The sequence below is a fragment of the Rattus norvegicus genome, chromosome 16 (assembly GCF_021556685.1).
Source record: "Rattus norvegicus strain SHRSP/BbbUtx chromosome 16, alternate assembly SHRSP_T2T, whole genome shotgun sequence".
Taxonomy (NCBI): domain Eukaryota; kingdom Metazoa; phylum Chordata; class Mammalia; order Rodentia; family Muridae; genus Rattus; species Rattus norvegicus.
In genome coordinates, this window is record NC_141549.1 from 83,471,327 (window position 1) to 83,498,908 (window position 27,582).

Below are 27,582 nucleotides of genomic sequence, written 5' to 3' on the forward strand. Positions count from 1 at the left end.
ACCTGATAAACAACTTCAGCAAAGTGGCTGGATGGAAAATTAACTCAAACAAATCAGTAGCCTTCCTCTACTCAAAGGATAAAACAGGCTGAGAAAGAAATTAAGGAAACGACACCCTTCACAATAGTCACAAATAATATAAAGTACCTTGGTGTGACTCTAACCAAGCAAGCAAAAGATCTGTATGACAAGAACATCAAGTCTCTCAAAGAAGATCTCAGAAGATGGAAAGATCTCCCAAGCTCATGAATTGGCAGGATTGACATAGTAAAAATGGCCATTTTACCAAAAGCAATCTACAGATTCAATGCAATCCCCACCAAAATTCCAACTCAACTCTTCATAGAGTTAGAAAGAGCAATTTGCACATTCATTTGGAATAACAAAAAACCCAGGGGGAACCCAAAAGAACTTCTGGGAGAATCACCATCCCTGACTTCAGCAGTATTACAGAACAATCATGATTTTAAAAACTGCATGTTATTGGTACAGAGACAGGCAGGTAGATCAGTGGAATAGAATTGAAGACCTAGAAATGAACCTACATACCTATGATCATTTGATCTTTGACAAAGGAGCTAAAACCATCCAATGGACAAAAACCAGCATTTTCAACAAATGGTGCTGGTTCAACTGGAGGTCAGCATGTAGAAGAATGCTAATAATAACCCATTATTAGCTCCTTGTACAAAGCTCAAGTCCAAGGATATCAAAGACCTGCACATAAAATTGATACACTCAAACTAATAGATGAGAAAAGCACATGGGGAAATTTTCCTGAACAAAACACCAATGGCTTATGCTATAAGATCAACAACAGACAAAGGGGACCTCATGAAATTGCAAAGTTTCTGTAAGGCAAAGAACATTGTCATTAGGACAAAACAGCAACCAACAGATTGGGAAAAGATCTTTACCAATCCTACATCCAATAGAGGACTAATATCTAATACATACAAAGAACTTAGGAAGTTAGACTCCAGAGAATGAAATAATCCTATTTTAAAATGGGATACAGAGCTAAACAAAGAATTCTTAACTGAGGAGTGCTGGTGAGGATGTGGAGAAAGAGGAACACTCCCCCATTGTTGGTGGGATTGCAAGCTAGTACAACCACCTGGAAATCAGTCTGGCAGTTCCTCAGAAAAGTAAACATAGTGCTACCAGAGGATCCAGTTATTACTGCTGGGCATATACCCAAATGATGCTCCAACATACAACAAGGACACATGCTCCACTATGTTCATAGCAGCCTTATTTATAAGAGTCAGAAGCTGGAAAGAGCCCAGATGCCCTTCAACAGAGGAATGGATACAGAAAATGTGGTACATCTACACAATGGAGTACTACTCAGCTATTAAAAAAACAATGACTTCATGAAATTCTTAGGCAAATGGATGGAACTAAAAAAATATCATCCTGAGTGTGGTCACCTAGTCACAAAGAACACATATGGTATGCACTCACCAATAAGTGGATATTAGCCTAGAAGTTTGGAATACCCAAGATACAACTCACAGACCATATGAAGCTCAATAAGAAGGAAAACCAAAATGTGGATGGTGGACGTATCAGTCCTTCCTAGAAGGGGGACACAATACTCACAGGAGGAAATATGGAGACAACATGTGGAGTAGAGACTGAAGGAAAGGCCGTCCAGACACTGCCCCACCTGGGGATCCATCCCATATGCAGCCACCAAACCCAGTCACTATTGCTGATGTCAAGAAGTGCTCGCTGACAGGAGCCTGATATGGATGTCTACTGTGAGGCCCTGCCAGAGCCTTACTGATACGAATGAGGATGGTTGCAGCCAACCATTGGACTGCACAGGGTCACCAATGGAGGAGTTAGAGAAAGGACTAAAAGAGCTGAAGGGGTCTACCCATAGGAAGAACAACAGTATCAACCAACCAGAACCTCCAGAGTTCCCAGGGACTAAACCAGCAACCAAAGAGTACACATGGAGGGACCCATGGCTCCAGCCACATATGTAGCAGAGGATGGCATTGTCTGTCACCAATAAGAGAACCCCTTGGTCCTGTGAAGGCTCTTTACCTCAGTGTAGGGGAATGCCAGGGTGCTGAGGTGGGAATGGGTGGGTGAGAGGGGAACATCCTCACAGAAGCATGGGGAGGGGATATGAAAGAGGGGGAACTGGGAAAGGGGATAACATTTGAAATGTAAATATATAAACTAGCCAATAAAAAATAAAGGGAAACACTAAATATACATGAAATAAAAATAAATAAATGTATTAAAATATTTTTAAATAATAATAATAAAAAGAAAGAAAATGGCCATCAAAAGCCATTACCAGCTCAGCTGAGGGATGTGACAGTAGGTGGCACTTGTCCTCTTAGAAGGATTGTATCAGCAGTCAACCCCATCCTGTACCAAGGACACAGTCACAGTGTTATGGTCCAGCGCCTCCTGTACTATTTCCCAATAAACCAAGGCCTTTGAAACCCTGTCTTCCCAAGGTGAGAGGCCTGCAAAAGCCTCAGGCAAAAGGGATCAACAGAGGTCCTGAGTTCATTCCCAGCAACCACATGGTGGCTTACAAGCATCAGTAATGGGATCCGATGCTCTCTTCTGGTGTGTCTGAAGGCAGCTATAGTGTACTTATATGAAAAAAAGAAAAGGAAAGGAAACGTACTTTTGAACAAGCTGCCTCTGTCCTCTCCCTGAGGCCCTAAACCCTAAAGCCTCACCTGCCTCTGTGTCACACAGCAGGTGGCCACAGAGGCTCCCAGAAGAATAAACAGAACCCTCTGCTGCACAGAGGCTGCAGCCTGGGACACGGTCCACAAGGGGGGAGAAACAGTGTGGGACACTGTGCACAAGGAAGAGGCACATTGTGGGACACTGTGCAAAAGGGACCAGGAGCAGTGGCCTCGTTCAGCATCCCAGACTGGACAATCAACCCTAAACAAAAATCAGGCTACTCTGAGAGGTGTTTGAAGACGAACCTGGAGCTATGAGCCAGAAGGCTAAAGGCTACAGGAGGCTGCAGGCCATGTCCCCTCACTGTCCTCCCCTAAACAATCAAATGCCATGGACCCTAAAATTACATCCTGGTCTAAGAACACGCTTCTTTTGTACTGTAAAACTGAAGGAGAAAAGCCTGAGTGCTGTGGTAAGCACTGTGCCAGAACCAAGGTTTGCCCATCATTCCATTCCCATACTGCACTGCCGCCACCAGGAGGTCCTCTCCAGAGCAGAGCTGACACTGGTGTCGTGCCCTGGAGCCGCTGAAGCTAAGTAAACCCTTCTTATGATGGAGTAGTGCTGCCTCAAGTAATTCGTTACTGGAGTGGAAACATGAACTAATAATATGCCTTTTAACATTCCTGTTAGCCTACTCTTAGCATGGATTAAGAGGAAAGGTCAGAAGGAAAACAATGCTCTTATTTGAAGTGAACACATTAGATAGCCCCGTCCTACTGTGCGTACTGTCCTACTGTGTGCACAATGCCATCCTTCTTGTCTTTGAAGAAATAAGCACAGAAAGTGACCAGCTGAGCAGACAGGTCAGATGGGTGACAGTGTCCAGGAAAGCCCAGTCCTACTGGGAGGGAGAGGACTTAAAGCCAGATACCCAAGCAGGTCAGAGGTCGTTTTACAAGAGAAAAGCAATTGATGGTGGCCTGTCAGCTGCCCTTGTGACCTTAAAGCCATAGCCAGCTGTCACTCATCGTCCCTAACAAGTAAAAACAGCACAAATGCACATGTGTGCCGAGGAGACAGCACAGGAGGGACAGGATGAAAAGGCAGATGGAGAGTTATTGATCGTGGAGAGCGCAACGCCACACAAGGTAAGCTTGGCTCCGGGCATGTCACAGAATCAGATCAGTGCAGAGAACAGCGCAGAGCTTAGCAGGGACTTGAAGGCAGAAGCAGCTTCGTAAATCAAGGTGAGCCCCAAGTCCAGCTCTAAAGTGCAATCTAAGAATCAATCGCCACCCTCAGAAGCTGATTTAAAAGCATTAGCTCACAGCACGAGACCGGCATTTCCAAAGAGGCAATGGCTCATTGCTGAGGCTTTCAGAATTAACCAGGCTCCAAGGGAGACCAGCAGGAGAGAGCCACTCAAGGTAAGTTCCATGCTGGGACTTGCTGAGGCCACCACAAGTGAAGCACCCCGACAAAGGTCAACGCTACTGGGCAGGAAGGTCTTGGTTGGGTATATGTGTGGGCTCGTGAGTTAAAATTTAACATCTCATAGAAGCTTCTGGATAAATCGTCAAACCTCCTCTGCAATTGCTAGGTCAGTCTCAGAAGTTTGGCTGCCCCAAGGATACTCTAGAAAACCAGAATTTTAATTCAGAAAGAGGTAGGACCCCACCAACTGCCAAAATACTAGTACTACTATTGATGATGGTGGTGGTGGTGGTGGTGATGGTGATGGTGATGGTGATAATAATGCCAAATAAAAAACATTTTTAAAGTCTGTGTTAAGTCTACATTGAAAGGAAGACATCAGCCCCGAAATACCAGAGACTAAACTGCCACTTGTGTGCTATCAGCCACTCCATCAATGACAGGACTAGTCAAAGCACTGCCCACTTAAGCCAGAGAAGACCACCACTGGTATCAAATGTGGCCTCAGACAGCCCAGTACAGGGGAGGGAAGATAAGATCTCAACACAACTGGATATACGTGAACAAGAATAATCCGTATCAAGTAAACCCTGTGCGGTCTACACACTCAGACGGGATGGAGCACAGAAGCAACTTTAACCCACACAATGTGAGACTCTGGATCGCAAACCCCACACCAGCCTTTACTGATCATGCTTTAGATCGCCAGAGAGGCTGTGGGATAGTTGACGTTCTCAGTCTGAGTTCACCTCCGGAGACATGACACAGGGCCGCTGAAGACGATTTCAGAAGAGAGGACAGGAGAGCTGAGGTCCCCAGAGCCAGACTTTCGATTCCAGGCACGAAGAGAGAACGGCTAGATAGAAAGGCACCCAGACAGGAGAGTGGCTTCTCATGTTTATAGCACAATGAGGTAACGAGTATCAGCCTAACTCGTCAAATCTCTCAACAAATTTGTGAAGGGGATTTTAAGTGCTCTCAGCAAAGGACGTGATAAAAATCTGAGGTGACAAATATGCACCCACCTGCCACCCCACTGTCCACATGCCTTCTTGGGTCACACTGTCCTCCATAAACAAATGACTGTGAGCGGATTGAAATGACTTTCGTTTTAAAGCTGGAGCTTCAGGCGAAATCATTTATGTATATGGCTCAAAACGCATCGTCACAGAGACCCTGGGCAGGGCCTGTGCTGATGATTCGCCAACTTCTCAGGTGCAGAAAATGAAGCCAACACAGAATTCAGTGAGTTGATCAGACTTAGCAGCTGTTTCAAGCATAATCCTTGGGTTTCTGTCTGTAAACTTGGTGTATTCCCTCCTAGACAGGCTGCCAGTGAGAGATGAGTCACGGGACACAGAGCCTCTGCCTCGATGGATAACCTAGCATGGGATTTACTTCCTCTTTTAAATAGGCTCAGAGGTCCCTGCTGCCCCATACCTCAGGGGCTTTCTCTTCCCTGCTGCAGACACGCATGAGCTGGCCAATTTCCAAAGTTATATGTCATTACGACTGTGTCACACATTCCTGCAGCTCAAATGGTATTTTTAAATGTTTTAATGAGCAGAGCCGTAATCACAATAAATTCCTGAAACCATGTAATGATTACTGACACATACATCTCGGACGAGCTACAGAACATTATAGTGAATACACTGACACACGAGGCCAGGGTGGGTGGAATGAAATCGACACAGAGCTTCTATTTGAGATAATATCCTAACGATTTCACGAAGGGTGGTGAGACTATATGGAGCCACATATCACTACCTGAAGATTAACACCACCACAGGAATCACCAGCAGACAGGCAGACAGCAAAGTATCCAGCAAAGAATCTTCTAGAAGCTAGACGTACCCTACTTAGTGAAATGGTGGTAACAACAATATTCCTTCATTTGTTGGGAATCCGTGTGGCTATCCTAGTGGTCTCTACAAACACTAGCCATGGTTAGAGATGTCAAGCACATGTTGTACTATTCCCTGAATGTTTCTTTACCTGGTTTGAAGTTCTATATTGATCTTACACTACAGATAATCAAGTTTGAAGTTACTGAGGATAGAAAAAGTAAGCACTTAACTAAAAATGAACCTATTGGTAGAATCTAGTTAGAATTAGACCCATTTAGCTTGAACTTCATCCTTCTGTATCAACTTTATGTGTTCAACACCTTGGATCGTTTATTTATTCTATGCACAGTGCTTCATTCTCTTAGTCAATAAGGCCTACAATGTCTACAGCAATGTCTATCTCAGGGTCTACCATATCTATGGCAGTGCCTCTAATACTTTGGAAGATTCTACAGCAGTGTCCATGATACCTACACCCATATCTAAAAGAAATGCCTACAATGCCTTCAGCAATGTCTGAAGTAACGTCGACAGAAAGCCATACAGTACTTTCATCCCTGTCTGTAGCACTATTAAATCAAGACTATCACCAACACCTACCACTGAGGTGGTAATGCCAGCAGCAATCTGCACAGCAGTGCCAATAAGACCTACACCAAAACCTACAGCAAGGGCTATGAGAGATGCCCCAAAGTCCAAAACTATGTTCCTTAAAAAAAAACCAGATTCATCATTAAAGCTTTACACTCCTTATCTAAGGCCTAGGCACACTGCCACTGTGTGAGAGAGAATCACTGAAACTCCGAGCTGAGAAACGGATGAGGCGGACTCTAGTGTTCAAATTCCTGTCTCGTTTCACATTCCTGTTGTAAATTAATTTTGTGGAACAAAGATCCCTTTGTTTGCAAATGCTACCGGAGCCCACGTAAGCACTGATCTGGTGATTCCAATATAGTCAGTGTGCATACAGATCAGCGCAAAACCAACATCTCCTCTCAGCCGTATGTGTGCTATGAATTAGGAAGAGGACTAGCCAATGCTATGGTGTTTGTTAGAGTAGAAAACTGGAAATGGGAAAGCTAAGCCGGCGATCGCGCACAGAGAGGTACACACACTGTCCACAATAGCCCGGGTGTGGGATGAGCCTCCGTGACCTGCCACAGAGGATTAGGAAAATGTGGTATATGCGGTGATGTTTTATTCGCCCGTGAACAGAGTTTGTTGTTTGCAGGAAGATCATCAAAAACACAGATATTGCATGGGTTCTCTCATGTCTGGAATCTAGGCAGGAAAGACATAGAAAATCAGGAAAAGGGAGCTTCCGTACCCTCCTTGCCTTCCCCACCGACGTAATGCTCCAGTTCCTGCTTGGATTTACTTTGGACAACATGGTTGGAATGTATATGGCTCAGAACTATGACGTGCCGAACCTGGCTAAAAAACTTGAAGAGATTAAAAAGGACCTTGAAGCCAAAAAGAAGCTCCTGAGTTCCTGATGTCCACCTGGTACTGCATTCTGGACCCACCAATTCCATCCTGGGGGGCCTGCCTCCTTCACAGCCACATCCAAAGCTGTGTTCCTCTTTGGTCTCAGCCCCTGAGTGTTGCCTCAGACCCAATGCGGGCCAAAGTCGACTTAGCTTTATGTTCCAGCATTTTCCTTCTCCTGTATCTTCTGTCCAGCTGCTTCTGAGGCCTAAGACTTATGGTGCTAGGTGAGCAGCAGAGACATAACTAGTACTCGCTCACCTGTGCTTTGGGAGTCCTACCACCTGAGGTCAAGAAATGACTGGATCTGGATAGCTGCTGGACTTACTGTCTAGCAGTGACAATAGGAGCTTGCTGGACAAACTAGATTTTGTTAAATTAGTTAAAATCAGTATCTTCAAGCCAGACTAATTCTGGTGAATTAATCCATTTATTATACGTTGTTATCAAGGAACTCCATGATTGATAATTCAACCAATAAATCATTTGCTGGTCATTAACCAAAGAGTGGGGGGAGGGGAAATATGGGGTCCAAGAAGGGGGACAAGAGAGTGAATGGCAAACATGATCCGACTACATATTGGGCATGTGTGGAAAGCTCACAATTACATGTATTGTAAGATGTGTCCGTGTAAAGCCCATCCAGGTGACTGAGCTAAGACTTCGTCACTTCAAAGCCAGTGAAGGCTCTAACTCTCCCAATGACCCGTGTCTGCACTTTCACTGACACCTTGAGTTTCCATTTCGTTGGTTTGGTTCCATGTTTTCTACTGCACAGGTGGTGAGAGAGTATGTCTTACACACACTAGTTACTTTAAAAAGCTGACTCAGCTCCCATCAGGTGATCCCTGGTCTAAAGAGACAGTTTACACCCCCCTTCTCTTCATCTGCTTATTCTGAGCCCAAGGGCACACCTGGGATTTTTTTTTAAGTTCTTTGTAGACCAGAATACTGGGCACCATTTTATTTGTGGTAACAGTAGACAGAGTAGGTGTCCTAGCCAGGTTCAACAGTGAACCTTATCAGAGGCTGGAATGATTGTACCACCTTGGTGTTTACATTGTTTCCAACAGTTTCAGCTGTCTGTAGAATTTTAGGAGATACAATTTTGTTGAGTCTGAACCATTCATTTAGTGAACCCCTGTGACCTTTTTTTCTTTTTTTCTTCCAAGCATTAATATAAAACTTCCTTAGAAACCTGAGCTCTCAGCTTTGTGATTTTGGGTGTTGAAAACATTAGGATTTCATGAGCTATGTCCCTGAATCTCATCCTCTGGCCAGGGACTTGTGTGATTGACATCACTCACTGTGGGAGGAATTCAACACCTTTCTAACAACATGAAATACAGTAGGCAATCATGGAAACCTGGGACATGTTGTCACAGTGCACACAGGGCATGTTGTCACAATGCACACAGGGCTGTCACATCATGCTCGTTTCACATGTGATCTACTCTCTCAGTCTTGAGCTCTGCAAAGCAGGTGGACTAAATCCCCTTCTAATTCACAGCGTTCGTCTGAGCACAGTTCCCAGGCCACCATCTGCTCAGGGTGGCAATGCATAGCCCCACCCAGCTCAGTATCTAAAATAGACACATGAGAAGGCGGTACTGTAGTCACACTTCTCTCTTGCAGTGCACTTAAACCGTTCCTCCCAAAATAAAAAAATAAAATAAATATACAACAGGCAAGCACTTCGCCTGGTACAGAGAAGAGCTCTCCTAGCCACTTGACTGACTCATGGAACACAGTCTCCTTTTGTATCTGGGCTCCAAGGGAACCTGCCTGGATTTGTCAGGGGTCTGAGGTTAGCCCCTTATAGCCAAAAGGTGAGGAAGCAATGATCTTTTTGAGAGTCTTATATAATGACAAAACTTTTAAAAAATGTAAAAAAAAAAAGCTTTTTCACAGTATTATATTCCTAAATGATGCTTTTTAAAAGTCCAGTGAAATAATCATATAAATCAGTAGCAGCCCTCTTATATCTCGAGTATTGTGACCTGTTCATAACTCTATGTGCTATACATCATTACCATTGTTTGAATGGTGGCGGTCCACACTAATGGGTTCGCTATGACACTGCCACGCATCCTGTATCACCACCTCTCTGCCCTCCATGTCTCCTTGTTGCAGTCGTCCCCGCTGTCTTCCACCTTCAGTCCATCATTCAATTCTATCTCCCACCTTTGTGAGAAGGAAGCTATGTGATACCTCCCTCTCCCAGTCTGGCTTAATTCGCCTAACGTTCCCATTCCCCACTCACTCTCCTAAAGAAAAATAAAACGTAATCGTATTCTTACTGTCTGGATCAAATGCCGTTGTGTTTCTACCACTGTGCATGTATACAAATGGTTTCCTTTATCCACTGATGGGCATCCAGGTGGATTCCCTGACTCAGCCACTGTGATCAGTGCATGATCCACAAGGCTATGGAGGCGTCGACACTGGATGCTGACTTCATTTCCCCAGGTGTTGTGATGTTTTGATGGAGAATGGCCCCATCAACTCACACATTTGAAAATGTGGTCCCCAGTTCATGGAACCATTTGGAAAGGACCAGGAAGTGAGGCTTTGTGGCAGAGGTTTATCACTGGGGTGGGCTCTGAGGTTTCAAAAGACTCGCTATATTCAAGGGCTCCCCTCTCGCCCGCCCTCTGGTCTCTCCATGTCTCGTGGTTGTGAATCAAGTGTGATGGATCTCGGATATTCCTTCTGGCAGACATCATGGACTCTAACCCTTTGAAACTGGAAGCCAAATTAAATATTTTCTTCTAATAAGGTGTAATGGCAATGTTTTGTTTTGTTTTAATCACTGCAATAGAAAGGTGACCAAGACAAATGGTTACTCAAGAGTGAGTCGGCTGGCTATCATGGCAATTCTAACTTTTTTTGTTTTTGAGGTTCTTTTATACTCCTTTCCTTCGTGGCTGTGGAAATTCCCATGCCTATCAACAGAAGAAAAGGTTTCCGTACAACACTGGCATGGGTTTGTTCATATAGCATTTATTATGATAGATATCTTACTTCTCTGTCTAGTTTGCTCAGAGTTTCTAATCAATGAAGGGGCACTGAATTCTATCAAAGGCTTTTTCTGCATCCATTGAGATGATCAAGAGATGAATTTCTTTACTCTATGTAAGTGTTGCATAAAGCTTATTGATTTGCATATTTTTGAACTACCCTTGGATCCATGAAATGAACCAACTTGATTACGGTGCATGGTTTTTTGTTTTTTTTTTTTAATGTGTTGAATCAATCTGCAAGTATTTTATTGGGAACTTTCACCTCTACACCCATCAAGGTCTTTTTGTCATTGTGACGTCATCGGGGTTTGGTAATACTTCACAGAAACTACGTTACGGAGCAATTGAGGAATGCCGGTATTAAAGTTCTCCTCTAACCGTCTAGCAGAGTTTTCAGCTGTACGTTTTAATGAATTACCAGCTCGATCCTACTCAAGCTTCAGAGAACCATTTCCGTCTTTGTCCCACCAGCTTAATCAACTGTCTGCTTGCAGTGAATAAGCAAATTGACACCTTTCAGCCTCAGAGGCTATAATGGAAATTGAAAGACGGGTATTATGCTTTCAGAAACACTCTTCGCACTGATTATTCTGCCTTCTGTGAGCATCTTGGCTACTTAATCATTTTCATAAAGACTGCAAAATGCACTAAATACCAACAAGGCTCAGTGTGAGCTTGGGAGCATCCGAACTCTGGCTTTACTTCCTTAACACAAAAAGAAATTATTTTCCTTTAACTTCGTCTCATTTTTCCTCTACAACAGGTAGGTAGCTATCACATAGGTGCCGTCACAGGCTGGGTGGGGCTCTTCTGTTAAGGTACGAGTAAACCTGTCTGTCACTACTTTTAACTTTCTGCAGTCTCCTTCCTTGGTGGCACACAGCCAGCCCAGAGCACCAGAAACTCCTCTGTGGAGACACAGGGTACAGCGTGCTACAGGAGGGTCAGCTTTCTAATAATGTGACAGAAGCAGAGGTAAGGCACACTCTCAAGGGGCTGAGTGTCGGAGGACATGAGAATGCTCCCAGATCACTGAAGGAAAGGGGGGCTGCTGCTTCCACATTGAAGAAACAAGGAAGAGCAAGGCTTGTTTCTGGTCTTTTTGTCCCTCTGTGGTGGCAAGGAGATTTCACCAGTTTCTGTGACAGCACTGGCCACAGCATCTCAAGTATGGCCTTTGTAATCTAAATTTTCAAGTATATTGGTTAGAACAGCATTTGGGGACAACTTGAGGTTTTAAAGAAAGCCACTTTAATTACCAATAACTCATCATTGCTGGCGATGCCACTGGCATAATTGATCAGCATAATTGAGTGGCACCTCCTCTCGATGGCTGCTGCTGAGAAACAACCCCGTTCTCCAGAGATCTGTGCAGGAGTCTCCATTCCGTTCTCTCCTTTGACATGCGGAGGCTGTAAATGTTTTGTCATGCACTAGGTGACTTCAAGGAGGTAACAGCAGAAGGGAGTAGCTTCCTCACAGTTCCAGCCCCATGTTCCGCTCAGGTGTGGGACAAGCAAGCTACCATAGAGCACCACGTTCCTCTGTTCCAATCTCGGCCTGTCCCATCACTCTGAAGTCATTCCCCTCTTCTGCTTCTTGGCAGATCTGCACAGACAACCTGTGCCTCTCCTTTCGTGCCCTCCTCTACCCCATGCCCATATAGTTCTGCATCCGCATGCCTGGTTGCTGATGGTAGGAATAGGAAGGAAAGGTTGCCTGCCTATGGTGGCTGAGGTTGGCCAGGATTCAGCAAACAGATGACAAGAGGGTATCATGCAAATGTGAAGTATCTGAGGAGAATGTGGACCAGGAGGGTGGAAAATGGCAAAAGGCATCTGACAAGAGGCCTCTGTGTTCTGAGAGCAGGAGCCTGAAACTTTACCACAGCAAGTAAGTGTGACACTCAAGAGGGGTGGTGGGGTACAAAGAGCCTGGAGGTGACTGGGTGTGACTAACAAGGGTGTGGAGAAGGGGACAGGGAAGGAAAGAGGGTGGCTGGAGCCGGACAGCACAGGCCTTCCCGCACACTGGCAGAGAACTGAGTTTTTTTTTTTTTTTTTTTTTGGTTCTTTTTTTCGGAGCTGGGGACCGAACCCAGGGCCTTGCGCTTCCTAGGTAAGCGCTCTACCACTGAGCTAAATCCCCAGCCCCGAGAACTGAGTTTTACCCTCCTCTTGCCTCGTCCTCTTGGCAGCATTGAACAAGAAACACATTGCCTGATTTCCATTTACCCTTTACCATTCTGATGAATGAGGGGAGAGTCAAACAGCCCAACCCACAGAAAAGCCACCCACAGAGCAGGTATTGGTGCAGAAGGTGGAAAACAGTTTGCATTCCAACCGCATCTGGAAGGCAGAGGTTCCCTTGCCTGGCTGAGTGCATGGGGATACCTCCTGGGACACTGATGGCTGTGCCCACATCTAGTCCCTGCCCCATACATTGTCTTCTTCAAAACTCTCCTTTAAAGCGGCATCCCTCCCTTGTCCTGCTGTCTTTATCTGTGACGAGCTTCCACGGGTGGCTCGAAGGTATAGCCCCTTTGAGCTTCCCATTTTGGAGGACTCATCATTGGGGCCGCAGACCTGCTTAGCTAAATGGCTGTTCTATACTTGTGAGAGGTAGTATCCCGACTGTGCCTGACGTGGAGTCAAAGGCTGAGTTTGCAACCACGCAGAGGAAAACATCTGTGTCCTGACAGAAGCTCATTTAATAAAATGCTCTTCTAGAGGATCCACCTGCTGGTGTGTGGTTAATTCTTGCAACCGTGAAATGTTTTCTTCAGTTCGCTATACTGACTTCTTATATTCATTACATCTAAATGAAGTTGGTAGGTTCCCCTAAGACACCAGGTATGTGTGTGGACATGCAAATCTGTCTCCTCAACCCCATTTCTTATATCTATCCTGAAACCAACCAGGATCCTGGAGCACGTGTTGCTTCTAGTCATTCTCATGCATGCTTCTGCACACGGGTGATGACTTAGGCTTCTACAAACACCATGGAAGCTTCCAGGTGATGCACATTAGAGGTGAGTGTTTATAAGGACACTTTTAGTTTGAATGCATAGCTGTGGCATTGTGGGAAGCATGGAAGGCCACCCTACCTCAGGTCAGTTATAAGTAGCACTGCAGTAAATCACCCTGTGATTGTCCGGAGATCACACAATTATTCCCCTGTGCAATGCTTCTCAAGGTGAGGCTCGGGGCTGGCAGCCTCAGCACCCAGTGAAAGCTGAGACTCACAAGCTCTCAGATGTAACTCAGACTAGGGGCACGGGGAACATCTGTGCCTCATTTAACAAGCACTACCGAATTCTGGTCCAAGCTCGAGTTTAAGAACTTGCTCTGTGCTTGGTTTCCATGGTACCAATACAACGTGTGTCTGCACAAGCCTGTATGTCCTAAACATCTGGACAACATTCTGCTGATTCCTCACCAGTCTTTGTGTGTCTTTTGCTAGGTTTGCACTTAAAAAGTATCTTAGCTCCAGCCCATATTGTGAATGGGATCTCAGTCTCTGCTGCCACTCAGGATGACTGCCCCAAGCCCCCACATGCACGCAGGCACACACACACTCACATAGACAGACATATACACACACAGCAGACACACACAAACACTCAGACACACACACACATACACACACACATATATACATACATACTCACACAGACATACATACACTCACACAGCAGACACACATACACATACACACACTCACACATACATACACACACACATACATACATACACACACTCACACAGCAGACACACACACACACACACCCTTGTAGAATGTTTGTTAATTGAGTGCCCAGCCACCTTGGCCATGAATTTACTTTGTCAATGGATTGTTTTGATCTTCTACATGGCTGTATCATGTACAGTTTCCTTTCATCTCTTTAAAGACTGCTGAATAAACTCCCGCCGTGTGTATAAACCAATTCCACTTGATGGGCACTCAGGCTGAGCTCCTGCTTGCCTTTTTCTGAAGTGTGAACTGAACAGAGATGTGCAGGTGCCTCTGTGGAGCGCTGCCTTTGGACACGGGGATTATTTTTAATTAAGGTATTTACAAGCGTCTCGTAGCTGGAAGCCACAACCAAGTGGCAGCTTCTCATCCACTGACATTTTCCTATGAAGGTGGAGGATAAGAATTAATAAAATTAAAATAAGACTGGAGATATATAATGCAAAGAAAACCTTTGGGCTTTTACACAATAAAAGAAACATTTTCAGAGCTTCCTCTGAAACATCTGCCTGGGAAGGAAGCAAAGGTTAACAAATGAGGTGAGAATCTGACTCAGAGGTCCCAGAATGTGGAAGAACCATCTTCCTGCCCCTTAGAGTTCGGAAGGGCGTGGCTCTGCCAGAGGCTTTGGCAAGACTTTCATGAATCTTAAGCTATTGTATAAACGAAAACGTAGGGCAAAGGGTTTTCTATGAGGAGAATCGGGATGTGATTTCATTAGTTTATCTCCGGGCTGCTCAGGTGAAAAACCACTCCTAACTCAGTCTTCAGTGAGAAAATTACAGCAAATTAAACACACAGCATATTTTCAGGGAGAGGTTGAAAGGGGCCCAATTCATTTCATATCACTGAGTCAGGGAGATGGGCTAATGGGTAAAGACACCTGCTGTCAAGTCCCACAACCCAAGTTCAATTCCCAGAACATCCCAGGTTGTCCTCTGACCTCCACTTGCCCACTATAGCACAAAGCACTTCCTCTTCCCCCACCTTCTCTCATCAATAAAATGTTCCTCTTCCCCCACCTTCTCTCATCAATAAAATGTTCCTCTTCCCCCACCTTCTCTCATCAATAAATGCAAAATAATTTAAAGTCTCAAACTACTGCAAAACAATTACAAAGTATCCAAAGGCCAAAGTATTCAAATAATGTATACGTTGTTTCTTCTAGGCTCTGATTCTGTCGCACAGAGAGAGCACAGCATGGTAGCATTCAGTTGTATTCAAGCAACAGCCCGAATTCTGCATACACATCACCGGCATGTGTACCCACAGACAGAAACCAAGCTGAACTGTTAAAACACAAGTCATGACATGCCAATATAGTCAAATGAAATATTTAAATGTTTCCGTGAAATGGCAAAATTTGGTGATTTTTTTAAACAACAACAACAACAAAAAATACTGCAACTTTGAAATGGAATTCCCACGGGCCGGTGAGATGGTTCAAGTGGTGAGAGCCCTTGATATGAGCCCGACAGTCCTGACTCTGACCCGCAGAATCCACATGGAGATGGAAAGAAAGGACCAAGCCCTGACAACTTAATGTCACATGTACTATGTAGCATTAAGCACACATGCCCACTTGTACATCACACACACACAACAGTAATAGTCTTTAAGTTTTTTGAAGTCAAAATGTCACACAGGAGAGTGAGTCTTGTAAGACAGCAGCGTGACTTGCTCCTTCTCTTCACATCAGGGGCAGCAAGTTAACAAATTGTTTCTCATCCCATCCCATGGCTCTAACCCACCCAGAGCCTAGAGACAATGTCCATAGGGTGCTGAGTCACAGGACACTGCAGCCTCTTCAGAAGTGGCTACCCCATCTCCAGGCCAGGCATCTCTCTGCTGCATAGCCAGATGGTTTTAGCCAGGTAATGTAGAAACAACAGAAGGGAGGTTTGGGGGAAGGGGATAACATACACACCAGAAAAAAAAATCACAACACAAGCAGGCAACAGCAAGAGTCAAATGAAGCAGCGTCCTCCCACCCATCAGCTACCTCTCCTGAGATAGTTCCGTCAGCAATGATGGATCATGTCCCCGCCATTATACCAGCCTTCTTTCCCTCACTGGGAAGAGGGGAGAAGAAACAGAGGTAGACACAGAACATCTAGCTGTTTAAAAAAAAAACCCACAGGGCCAGCTGCAAGGTCAGGCAGCTTAGAGAACAGAGCAGACTCAGAGCTGAGAGGAAACACTTCAGAGGGGAGGGCAAGGAAGACATTGAGTACCAATAGCAGCAACAGGAGGACACCTGGGGAGGAGTCATTTCTTTCTTCCTTCCATTCTTTCTTTTAATTCTTCTCTCATATTTATATCCTGACCACCGGGTCAACTCCCTCCCCCAACCTTCCCCCCTCCTCCACCTCTACACCTCACCTCAGAAAGGAGCAGGCTCCCCAGGGACCTCAACCAACCATGGCATACAAAGTAAAGATAAGAGCAGACACACACCATCACATCAAGGCTGGACAAGGCAACCCAATGCGGGAAAAGGGTCCTGCAAGCAAGCAAAAGGGTCGGGGACAGCCCCCTCTTCTCTACAATCCTTGAGTTCCTCATGGAATCCCAGTAGGAATAGGAGGTACTTGAAGAAATATACAATTGAAATGCTGACGAAACAAAGAATCAAGTCCCTACTTACTGATTTTGACACATAAAAGCAAATATATATTATATATGTTACCATATATAGCTATATACAGTATATAATTTGTTACCATATATAGTTAAACACAATATATAATATGTAACACACAATAATATACATTAGATAGTTACTATGTGGTGTTATTATTATAATATAAATATTGCATATATAACTACATGGTAATTCCTTCTTCTGGCAACATTAGTCCGCTCAGAAATTAAAATTACATTCTTATTTCTATCTTGGAAAGAAGAAGCTGTGAATAAAGGTTTCAGAGACGGAAAAATATTTTTGAAAAAGTGGGAGCCATCAAGGAACCAAAGCATCAGCAGCTGCAGGCATCACATACGTCTGACCAGATGGAAGGCAAGCCCAGAGTCTCACCCTGTACGTGCGCCTGACTAGCACAACGTACCCCATAGACGTGCATAATCAAAACACCAATCAGTGCTAATACTGAGAGGCAGCAAGATGACAAATACCCGCTGTCACTGAAGAAGGTACGCTCTAAACAGCACACCAGTACACCATTGAGGGACAAGCTAGACACCCTAACTCTACCCTCAATTCTTAGGACGTAAACCTCTGACGAGATACCCTGTTGTAATAGAGTTTTTAAAAATCATTACTATTTATTATTATTATTATTATTATTATTATTATTATTATTATAAACTTGCCCACAGGAGTGTCAATGTACTATATATATTCACTACTAGCAGAGGTCAGAAGAAGGCATCAGATTCCCTGGAACCAGAGTTACAGACCATTGAGAGGCACAGTTAGGATGCTGGGAACTGAACCCGTCCTCTAGAAGAGCAGCCAGTGTTTTTTACCACTGAACCATCTCTTCAGCCCCAATATTGTTTTAAAAAGCAAAAATAAAAACATACATTTCTAGTCGTGTCAGCAGATCTACTAGCAGGAGCATGAAACTCTTACAACCTAGTGAACACCAAACTTGGCTACAGAGGTGGATCCATGGCACGTGTGTCTGAATCCCCAGATCCAACACAGCAGGTCCCTCACTTGTAAGCTGGTCACCACCCAGCCCTGCATGCAAGTCCTGAGAGACTACACACTTTCCTAGCGAACCTAAATCACCAGCACTGACAGTGTTGCGCAAGTGCCCTTGCTCCAAAGTTCTAACAAGCCCTAAGGTTGAAATACTTAAAAACTTAAGGAAGGGAGGAGGGGAGGGAAGGGGAGGGAAGGGGAGGGAAGGGGAGGGAAGGGGAGGGAAGGGGAGGGAAGGGGAGGGAAGGGGAGGGGAGGGGAGGGGAGGGAAGGGGAGGGGAGGGGAGGGGAGGGGAGGGGAGGGAAGGGGAGAGAAGGGGAGAGAAGGGGAGAGAAGGGGAGGGAAGGGGAGGGAAGGGGAGGGAAGGGGAGGGAAGGGGAGGGGAGGGGAGGGGAGGGGAGGGGAGGGGAGGGGAGGGGAGGGAAGGGGAGGGAAGGGGAGAGAAGGGGAGAGAAGGGGAGAGAAGGGGAGAGAAGGGGAGGGCCTTCTGCTGCTGCCAGCTTGAATCCCAGGCCCCTAGGCACAGGACTACGAATGTGACAGATAAAGTGATCCCTCCTCTATGATCTCTATCAGCATTAAAGATACTATGTTATTTTGGTCTCTATTTGTAAGTTCAGAATATGGTGCTTAAAAGAATCTATTCCATAAAAACTATGAATTAGACATTGACAAACAGCTAAGTGCTTTAATTGGTAGTTAAATGTTTGCAGAAGTTCCCTCTGTGAGATCCATAATCCTTTTATTAACCATGCATATAATGCATGCCAAAGGTTGACTGCTTAATGATAAAATAAAAATCAATTATTTAATAAGTGCATTAAAAACTGAGTATTAAATTAAATAAAAATTGAGTAATCAGCCCTCCTCTCAAACAAAGCTCTTACAGTCGAAAGAATCCATGAATAATTAACATTCTCTTCCAGCAGTATAGCAGGCGAGACACGCTAATTAAACCTTCTATTGCAGACAAATATTAGGGGTAGGAAAACTTTTTAAATTGTTTAAATATATTAATGTGTTAGAAAACTAGAGTCTTTAAAAGATCTGAGAGTACCTGAACAATTTTCGACGAATAAATATCAAGAGAATGAAAAGAAAAGTCAGAGCGAAAAAAAAAAAGATACATGTGAGAGAGAAGAGTTAATATTTACAAGAAAATGATGAAATTTAATGGCAAGAACTAATGACCTGATCAAAAGGATTTGGTTGAGGTATTAACAGACACACATCACAAAAAAAAAAAAAAAAAAAAGTGCAGATTGTATTGGTAAGCGTTGGAGAAGCTGTTACAACTCTGTCAATAGGAAATCTAAATCACTGTTGATAGTCTATAAAAAAAAAGTCCAGCCATCCAGCTGGTGAGAATATCAAATGCTGACTGACAAGGACCTGAGAGATAGTCCTAGCATTACCAAAACCAACTTACCAAAGGAGGCGAAGACTCCGGGCCACATGAACACCTGAGTGGAGACGCTCACTGCAGCTTCAATTGTGATTGTCGAAATGTGAAAGAAACATTTTGACACTTGCCAAAACCTATAAAATGCACAGCACCTGGAATGCACCCTAACATACAGCACGGCAGCCATCAGTCTCTGGGTGACTGAGAGGCAGACCCATGTAGTATATACATGTCCTGGATCCTGCAGAAAGAGACTCCGCAAGCTAAGGAGACATGACCAAGGAGAAGCTGAGGGCTGAGAGGCCAGAGGCTTTGGCAGAGACACTGCCTAGGAACCAGAAGCCAAAACTTTCCCAGAAAGCCTATAAGTGACTGGACTGAAGACAATGACAATATGGGCACTGAGGAAAAATGCTAAACACACTTTGTCTCCATCTTTCCTCCCAGGAGTATTTTGCCCCCCCCCACCACCACCACCTTCTAAGAAGGACTAAAGCATCTAACTTTGGTCTTCCTTCTTCTTGAGCTTCATGTGATCTGTGAATTGTATCTTGGATATTCCAAGCTTTTGGGCTAATATCCAATTATTAGTGAGTGCATACCATGTGTCTTCTCTTGTGACTGGGTTACCTCACTCAGGATGATATTCTCTAGTTCCATCCATTTGCCTAATAATTTCATGAAGTCGCTGTTTTTGATAGCTGAGTAGTACTCCACTGTGTAAACGTACCACATTTTCTGGAGCCATTCCTCTGTTGAAAGAGGAAGTACAGGGACAAAAAGTGGAGCAGATACTGAAGGAAAGGCCACCCAGAGACTGCCCCACCTGGGTATCCATTCCGTATGCAGCCACCAAACATAGTCATTATTGCCAAGAAGTGCATACTGACAGGAGCCCATTATGGCTGTCTCCTGAGAGGCTCTGCCAGAGCCTTTCTGATACAGATGAGGATGCTTGCAGCTGACCATTAGACTGAACAAAGGGAACCCAATGAAGGAGTTAGAGAAAGGACTGAAGAAGCTGAAGGGGTCGCAACCCCATAGGAAGAACAACGATCTCAACCAACCAGACCCCAGTGCTCGCAGGGACTAAACCACCATCCAAAGAGTACACATGGAGGGACCCATGACTCCAGCTGCATCTGTAGCAGAGGATGGCCTTGTCTGGCATCAATATGAGGAGAGGCCTCCTGTGAAGGCTCATTTCCCCAGTATAGGGGTACACCAGGGTGTTGAGGTGGGAGGGGGAGCATTCTCATAGAAGCAGGGGAAGGGCTGATGGGAGAGGTAGGAACAGGGAAAGGGGATAACATTTGAAATGTAAATACATAAACTATCCAATAAAAAAAAAAGAGAATGCTAAACACAGCATAGTCTCTCTGGTGGACATTAAGTACTACTCTCAGGCAAGAACTAGGAGGATAGCCAGGTCCCAGGGAGCAAGAAAACATCCAGAAGCGATGGTAGGCAGAAACAGCATGTGTGCCTTCCACACACACTCTTCAGGGCCTCCAGGGGCAAGAAGGCCCACATGAAAAGTACAATTCTCAGCACCACAGAGGGAAGGCTGGCATGTGAGATCTCAGACAGAAGGCTGGACTCACATAGGTTTCCTCTCAACAGGGACATACTTGACCTGCTTGAACCAATAAGACTAGCATTCTCCGAACTTCAGAAAATACTGCAAGGGAAAACCTGGAGACAGCTGGAGGGATACGTACCTGTCTCAGTGAGTAATTCCCACTGAGATACTTCTCTTTCCTCTGTCTGTGTATCATCTGTCTGTCTGTCATCTAGCTATATGTATCTATCTGTGTATCTAGCTATCTATCATTTATCTATGTATCTATTTCTATGCCTGGATTTCAATTGTTCACTTGCCTTATTTTAGCTTACATCTTCTCTGACTAGGGTTTATAACTGTCCTTTTTTATTCTGATCCATTGTGGACTTTCTCTGTTGTTTTTCATTCATTGAACTCAGTGGTTCTCAAACTCCCTAAGGCTATGACCCTTTAACACAGTTCCTCGTGTTGTAGTGATCCCCAACCTTAAAGCCGTGCCATTGCTACTTCATAACTATAGTTTTGCTATTGCTGTGTATCATAATGTAAATATTTTGGAGACAGGGCTTTGCTGAAGGGGTCTTGACCCACAGGTTGAGAACCACTGTTCTAACTCTCTGGCCAGCCCCTCAATGTACTTCTTCCTCTCCTTTCCCTATTCCCTCGGATTTACACTCCTTCTTCCTGATACCCTTAGGTCTGAAAAATGGATGAACTATGTTCTTTCTGAGCAGTACCCTGGTACTGCTGTCTCTAAGGCCCACTGGAACAGAAATGAAGTACACAAGTGTCCTCCAATACAAAAAAACTCTGTGTATGTCAGTGCAGTACATGCCCACACCACAGTAATACAGTAATACAGAATGTGTACTTAGAATGTGACACACAGAACAACAAAGGGGGTAGAAAAGGAGAATAAAACAGGGGACACATCCATCCCAACAGATGTGCAAAATATACGCACAGACAAGACACACACACCCAGCCATACACAGACATACAAACACATACACATATACACAGACATATCCCCCACACACATACACACACATATCACAAATACATACACACATATACACATATGAATGCACACATATATGCACATATGTACATGCACAAAAACACACATATATACACATACACACATATGCACACATATTCATACACATACCACACATACACATATATATACCACATATACACACATAAACACATACACACATATACATACACACATATGCATGTACACATGTACACACACAAACACACACACACGTGAACAAACAATAAGACACAACAAACAATTATGACATCTCTACGAGCTCACGACTTCCCAGTCCTGGAAACCAGACAGAGGTATGCTGAAATGCTAAGACCTTGGTCCCTTACTTCTAAACAGTTCAGTGACCACACAGAAGACTCACATAAGCAAATGAACAAGCAAGAAAATCAATACCAAACCTGGATAAGAGACTTTTAAAAATGAATAAAAGGCAAGCAAATGGAGAATAATTTTTCAAGGAAGAATTCAGCAAGGAACCTGACATTCTGAAAAAGCACAAGGAGATATTGGAAGGAAGCCCATCGATCAATTGAAAGGGACAGGGGGACGTTCACCAAAGGGACAGGGGTATGCTCACCCTCAAAGGAGAAGACTGCTTTGGATCTCCTGGATCTTCGTGTTTCTGTATGAGATTTAAGATTATTTTTTCAATTTCCATGAAGAATTGCATTGGGATTTTGATGCGGAATTCACTGAACCTATAGCTTACTTATAAAAATGGTCATTTTCACAGCACCCAATCTGTCAACCAATGAACATAAGAAAACTTTTCATCCTCTGGTATCTGCTTCAATCTCTCTCTTCGGTGCCTTAAAATTTCTACTGACTCTTATTTTTCCTTTTATTGAAAATAGATCCTTGGCTTACATAATCCTTCCTGATTATGGTTTCCCTTTCTCTGCTCCTCCCAGGTCCTGCCTTCTCCATTTCTATCTTAATAGAAAATAAAACAGGCTAAGGGGTAGTAATGGAATAAAATGAAATGTAACACAATGGAATTAGGCAAAGCAAACAAGTGGAAGGAAAAAAGGACAAGAGAAGGCATAAGAAACAGAGATCCACTTGTCCGCACACTCAGATTTCCCATAAAAACACCCAACTGGAAGTATATCCAAAGGACATGTAGGGTAAAAGGAGAGAAGAAAAATATATATTAAAATATAAATTAAAGAAACAGAAAAAGAAAAAACCTCTGGCATGACCTCATGAGCGGTGGGACCTTCCTCAGTGCCACTGCGTTCACTTGCGTCGGCCATCCACTGCTGGGCATGCAGCTACCCTGTGAGTACTTTGATTCCCCAACGAGATGCCCTTGAAGAAAACTAAACGTTCGTTTACAAGTGTTTAACAACTGGAGGTTGTTTTCGAGCAGCTACTTCTCTGATCAGCAGACTACCTAATACCTTATACCGAAAACTGGCTCTCACCACTTATGTTCTTTCAAGTTCCCCACATGTTAGTGCCTAAGCCTGGTACAGTGATGGAACCACACATGATGACAATACCTTGTCATCAAAACAACAAACAACAACAAACCCAACTGGAGATCTCTTCTGAATCACGGAGGGGAACGTGTATGCTCCTCTCCTTTCAGCACGGACAGACTCCACCGGGTGCAGACCCTGGCAGGCCCTATGCATGCTGCCTCAGTCTCCGAGAGTTCATGCACGTCGATCATGTTGATTTGAAGGAGCTTGTTTTCCTTCTCGTCTTCCAGCCCTCTGGCTCTACACTTAGGGTTTTCATTTGACAAGTCTTTCAATGTCCTTGGTTCCATTTATTCCAAGACATTTTTCAAGGCTATTGTTAATAGGATTGTTCACAATAGCCACAAGATGGAAACAACCTGGATGTCCATCAACTACTGAATGGGTATTGAAAATATGGCATATTTACATAACAGAAATACTATACTAAGAAAAACATTGAGAAAAATGAAATTCTGACATTCACAGGTAAATAAATGGATAGAGCTGGAAAAAAGAAAATCACTCTTGGGGGAGGTAACCCAGACTCGGAAAGATAAATATTACAGGTTCTCCCTCATTTGTGGGTGTTAGCTTTGAATCTTCTGATGTGTGTGTCCCATTTTGAATACACATAGAGGTCAGGAAAATCAAAGGTGCCTGGGCTTTCAAGGGAGGGGAGTTAAAAGGTAGCGTTATAAAGGCTTAAAGGGGAATAATGGAACAGGATTGAGGTGGTGAGGTCAGGGCCAGGGAGGGGAGGGAATATGAGGAAGAATAAATAACACTAACACATTTTTAAGTCATATGGAAACCTGCTACTGTAGAAGCTTCCCAAAGCGCCCCCACACACACATACTCACTTTAAGATGTAGTTACGCTATAACCCGGTGACAGGTGACAATGACTTTACTAGACAGCACAGACTAACAAATAAAAAGTACATTGCCAGAAATGGGTTACTTCTTTGGAGTTTCTAACCACTGAGGTCCCACAGACACCCGCCCCCCAATACCAGGGTCTTGCCAGTGCTTGTGGTTATCTTCCAGTATTGATGGTAAGACTTTCTCGCTGGAGGTAAGAACGTACTTGAGTCGAGAAACGTGAAGAAATGAAGTTGGCTCTCACCTGGAAGTCTCATACCTACTGGCTGGCTTGCACGGTCCTGGAAAAGCAAGCATCGAGGGTACCCACCTCTCGGCACTGTGTGCTGGTATGACAGCCAACCTTGAAACGACATGCTGAATGGTGACAGGAGCATCATGAGAGCAACCAGCCAAACTCTCATTGGATTGAAGACCCGGACCATAAAAGGAAACACATATTTAGCCTCATTCTCAGAACCAAGTCCCTGGGGCTAGATGGGTCGTAGGTCCTAGGGGAGAACCTGCTAGGATTTTCTAAATGGACTAGTATTATACTGAATCCTGAAGGCTTCTTGTCATAGCCATAGATTTATGTATCTTTCCACACTCACTGAAGAAACGTTGAATTGTAGAAGACAATGATTAATATCGAAACCCAACTGGTCAAAGTCCAGAGAGCAAAAGACTGAGGAATTCCCATATTTAAGTGGGACATCTATGTCACATTAAGTGGGACATCTATGTCACATTAAGTGGGACAACCATATCACACTCAAGGTTCAGGGTTCATCATGCAAGAGGAGGAAGAATGAGTGTAAGAACCAGAGTGAGTAGATGACTCTAAGGAATAGCTTCCACATACAGCAGAGTAACCGCACATACGAACTCATAGTGGTTGCCACAAGCACACACAAAACTCATGCATGCCCACATGCCCACACCGGACAAAATTCCAGCATGGTAAGTCAACTACTCCACAGTGGAAGGCCACACAGCCAAAAACTATGGGCAGAGCAACTGGACTCGGTGGGTGTTTTAAAAAGCAAGGAAGTAAATTAAAACAAAGAGAACACCACGAAGTTGGGTGGGTAGGAAGGGAGGGGTGGATCTGAGAGGAAATGGGGAAGGGGTGAATACAATCAAAGTTCACTCTACAAAATTCTCCAAGAGCTTATAATACCTTCTAAGATTCACTCTACATCCTGATCGATGTCCCCTTACACAGTCTCTCTCCCATCCCCCATTTCCTCCTTCTCTGACAGGGTGCAGCCCCTCCCCCAGGTATCCTCCCACCCCAGTACAATAAGTCTCTATAGAGCTATGGGCCTCCTCTCCCACTGAGGCCAGACAAGGCAACCGAGCTAGAAGAAGGTATTACACAGACAGGCAACAGCTTTAGGGACAGCCCTGCTCCAACTGTTGGGGGGCCACATGAAGACCTACATATGTATGGGGGGGCTAGGTTCAGCCAATGTATGCTCTTTAGTTGGTGGTTCATATATATATACACACACACATATATGTTGTGTGTATGTGTATATATATGTATATAATATAATAAACATAATAAAATATTTTAAAATATTTCTTAATTAAAGAAATATGACCAGCAATAGAAAGAATATCAAGAATGCACAATTGAGGTAATACATTCAGATAAATATAAAGAAAAAGGTAAAAAAAAAAAAAAAAAAAAACCTGGCGAAAACTCCCAAGAACTGTGGAATCTGTTCAAGAGATTAAAGTCAAGAATCTATGGTGGGAGAAAAAAATGCTAATGGAAATGTAAGTTACAGAGAATCTAGTCAATAAGATTACAGCAGAACAAAATCCAACTAGAGAGAAAGAGTCTCCAATGGGAGGGGCATTTAGAGCCACTCTGTAACGTATCCGTCAGGATGTCAAAAATACAAAAGTAGATCTAGAAACCTCTAAGGAAAAACATCAGCTTAACCACAAAGGCAAGACGAGGTAATGTCGGGTGTCACATTAGCAATTCTAAAGTCCAGGAAAGCATGGACTGACATATGTCAAGCCCTGAACACAAGGAACTGTCAAGACACGACTGCTGCATCCTGAGAGTTGTCTTTTAAGAACAATGGGGAAATAAGGATATTGTGTGGCACAAAAAAGCTAAGGCAAGTCACGGCAATGAAGTCAGCTCTGCCGAAATTCCCCAAGAATACTATACACAGATGTGTGTGTGTGTGTGTGTGTGTGTGTGTGTGTGTGTGTGTGTGTGTGTGTGTGGTGGGGACGGGGAGTCTCAATCACAAGTGTGTAGGAAAGAATAAATTTCACAAAAAGAATGAAAAAGAAAAAAAGATTAAAGGAGTAAGGAGCCCTTACTCGCTGCAGGATGTAGGCTGGAGCAGCCACTGTGGAAATCAGTATGAAACTACAATGGCCACGTGACCAGCTTGACCAACTCCTAAGTGTACCCAATGACTGTAAGTACATCACAGGGATGCTCGCACATCCACATTTATTGCTGAATTGTTCTTGAAACGGAACCAAACTAGATGTCCATGAACAGAGGAGCGAGGAAGATGCTACACATCCCGTCAAGTCTTCGCCAGCAGTAAAGAAAAACTGAACTCACGATATTGACGAGGGGACAAAGGACAGAACTGAGGGAGCACCATAGTGTTAAGTGAAATAAAGGACACTTAATGTGGAATCTGGATCTAAGTCATGTGGATGTGAGAGCATGTATGTCCATGAGCACATGGGGCTGTATGTGTAAATACATACATGTGTGTGAGCACGTGTCTGCACACAAATGCTATGTGAGCGTTATGTGAATGTGTTAGCCTATGAGCACAGCTATGTGTGAATCTGTACGTGTGAGGGACAGTGATGACAGCTTATGAGACTGGGTGTGAGTGTGTGAACATGCAAACGTGGATGAGCGTGTGAGGTTGTGTGAACGTGAAGGAAAAGATACTAAATACTGAGCACTCAAGAACAATCCCCAGCTCCCACAAAACACAGGCACTATCCACACGGCAGAGGCGACCGGAGTGACAGTGCACCTCATAGACACTATCCACACAGCAGAGGCCACCGGAGTGACAGTGCATCTCATAGACACTATCCACACAGCAGAGGCCACCAGAGTGACAGTGCATCTCATAGACACTATCCACACAGCAGAGGCCACCGGAGTGACAGTGCACCTCATAGACACTATCCACACAGCAGAGGCCACCGGAGTGACAGTGCACCTCATAGACACTATCCACACAGCAGAGGCCACCGGAGTGACAGTGCACCTCATAGACACTATCCACACAGCAGAGGCCACCGGAGTGACAGTGCACCTCATA

The 27,582-nt window shown here is 44.2% G+C and overlaps 2 protein-coding genes and 1 pseudogene across 1 annotated transcript in view; 2 read left to right on the forward strand and 1 right to left on the reverse strand.

Moving 5' to 3' along the window:
* Erich1 (glutamate-rich 1) overlaps positions 1-27,582 on the forward strand; it is a gene marked incomplete at its 5' end in the record, with an annotated part of 52,793,804 nt that overhangs the window by 52,600,767 nt on the left and 165,455 nt on the right.
* The window catches only part of Dlgap2 (DLG associated protein 2), a 710,212-nt gene that overhangs the window by 586,327 nt on the left and 96,303 nt on the right, over positions 1-27,582 (reverse strand).
* Stmp1l1 (short transmembrane mitochondrial protein 1 like 1) lies at positions 7,307-7,450 on the forward strand (annotated as a pseudogene).